The sequence below is a fragment of the Nomascus leucogenys genome, chromosome 6 (assembly GCF_006542625.1).
Source record: "Nomascus leucogenys isolate Asia chromosome 6, Asia_NLE_v1, whole genome shotgun sequence".
In the NCBI taxonomy this organism is placed as follows: Eukaryota; Metazoa; Chordata; class Mammalia; order Primates; family Hylobatidae; genus Nomascus; species Nomascus leucogenys.
In genome coordinates, this window is record NC_044386.1 from 103,203,799 (window position 1) to 103,206,527 (window position 2,729).

A 2,729-nucleotide genomic window follows, 5' to 3' on the forward strand; every position below is an offset into this window, starting at 1 on the left:
TATTTTTCCTTCATTCAGGTGAGTGTTGATTTTTGAGCCCCTGTTCCACCAGGCTCATACAGTTTGACTTAGTCAGCTCCAGGACTCCCCTTTCTCCAGAGGAGAGTCCTTTACAGTTCTGGGGAGCTTACATATTCCAACATGTTAAGGGGAGGGGATCCACGTCTGCTGAGATATCCCCATTTCCTACCCCGCTGGATACCTCATGCCTCCATCCCATGCTTGGGACATAGGAATTAGCTGTTCTGTGCTGTAGGAATCTCCATGAAGCTGTACTTGGGCCTGACTGCCTGGGCCCTCCCTGTAGGCATGCCCTGTCTGGCGCCACAAAGACTTCATTTAACTTGAAGGGACTGCTAGATAAGCCAGATGTGTGTTTGCACAGGAGTCAAGACCACTGAGTGGAAATAATTCTGTGGCTGCCACCAATGCTGTTTGCATTGCCGAGAGCCACAATTCTTCTACCCTCTACTTCCCAACAGTGGCCCCACTGCGCCTGCCAGAGTTGTTACCATCTCTGTGCCCTTTCTCTTATTGCACAGTAGGTTACAGTCTTGTGCTTCTCCATCTTGCCATGTCATCTCTTCACTCTACCGCTGCTCTGACCAGCCCATACCTACCCTGTTCCCCGTACCCTCCAGGATCTCCTCTGTTTTCGTTATTCCTCTAATGCAGAGCTGCCAGAGGCTTCTTCCTGAAGCATGGGCAGATCAGGTCCTAGGACACTGCAGGCTCTTCCCCTGCCTGCCCAGGCCTTGCTGTGCGCACCCTCTGTATTCTTCTTGCTTATGCTGTTCCACTCCCTGGAATCCTTTCCTGCTTCAACCCCATTCCTCTTTTAGGCCCCAAAGGCCCCAGCCCTCCGGATGAAACTGAACCACTACCAGGGATGGGGGACTTGTGCCTCTTCCATCGTCCTTTTCATACTTACAGCTGTTAAATCATTCATGTTTTCATTTAGCAAATATTTATCGTGCACCCTTATGCCCAGGCCCTGGGAACACCATGGTAAGACTATTACTTTCCCCAGATCTGCTCTGTTCCAGTGGAGGGGTGAGCTGCTCCATTGCAGGCGTTCATGGAACTCAGCTGATGGGGGATTTCTGAGGCTCCCCTGCAAGGCAGAGCTCTCATAGGCGGCCGAGGACAGGGGCCAGTGTGCACCCCACTTCTCCAGACCTGGGATGACCTGGAACATTCTGAAGACCTCATGAACACCAGGCTTCGGGATCGCTGACCCCAGGAGGAGCCCACAGTGGCTCTAAGTGTGCCTGCTTCGCTGTTCCTGCGTCACCAGCCCACTCAGGTCCTCTGACTTTTGTGTAGTAGCATTTTTCTAAGGACAATCTACAGAGTAGCTGCTTCAGAGCTATTTGTGTTGCCGGCCCATCCCAGAAAAACCTCCTAGATGAGGACCCTTGCATTCTGGGCCTGGAAATCTTCATTTAGAAAGCTCCTTTTACTAGACAGAATAATGGTCCCCAAAGATGTCCACATCCTAATCCCTGGAACCTGTGGCTATGTTACTGTAGTTGGCAAAAGGGCCCTTCAGATGGTGAGATGATCCTGGATTACCTGGGTGGGCCCAGTCTAATCACACAAGTTCTCAGCAGCAGAGAACCTTTCCTTGGGTCAGAAAGAGATGTAATGATGGAAGAAGGGTCAGATACGATGCTGCTGGCACTGAAGGTGGAGGAAGGGGCCACAAGCCAAGGAACAGGGGCGACCTCTAGAAACCAGAAAGGGCAAGGAAATGGCTTCTCCCCGGAGCCTTTAGAAGAGAACACAGCCCTGTCAACACCTTTATTTTAGCCCAGTGACCCATGTCGGACTTCTGACCTACAGAACTGTAAGATAAGAAATTTGTCTTTAAAGCAGCTACTTTTGTGGTGATTTGTTATGGCAGCAATAGAAAACCAATGCACTCTCACGTGCTTTTACACACCCTATGGTCTGAGAGCCTCTGCCCCATAAATCCACTCAACTACGTGGGTTTCACATGCCACGTGGCCTTTAACCAATAATCTCCTCATTCTGGTTGCTGTTACCACCTGCTTGATTCCCTAGTTCAAATTCTGAAGACAGAGAATGGACGAACAGATGAATACACAGGTCCGGCTGGCCCAGCTCATTGCTTTTCACTCCAGGACAATCCATAGGATTGGCTGTGCTAGGAGCACATGCCAGTCCTCCTTTGGCCAGAAGGCCAGACTCCCAAGACAAGGTACACGGCTGTATAGGAGAGAGAGGTCAGAGAAGACCTGGCGGAAAATGCTGTGGGGTTGAGACCTAAGGATGGGCATGGGTTTGCCAGGACATGAAGGGTGCAGGGAGAATTCCAGGCACTTATGCTTAAGAGAGCAGGCCCTTTGGGGGCAGACAGGAAGCAGCATGGTATTGCTGGACTAAAACCTGTGGCAGGGGCAGGGGCTGCCCAGGGGAGGCAGCCAAGTCTCTGAGGGTTTTGTCTGCCAGGCTGAGGGGCTACCCTTACTGTGTGGGCTGGAAAGCCAGGAAGAGGTGAAGACTGGCAGTGCTTTGGAGGCCGATTGGAGAGCTCTGAAGCTGGGCAATAGGAGACACTTGTCCCTACTTCCTTGGCTCTGAATTCCCTGAAGCCAAAGTCTGGATTGACTTCAAGGCTTGGCTGGAAAAAGCAGGAAAAGGGAAAAAGGAAGGAGAGAAGGTTCCAGAGGAGGAAGGGAAGTGTTGATGCACAGAAGACACAA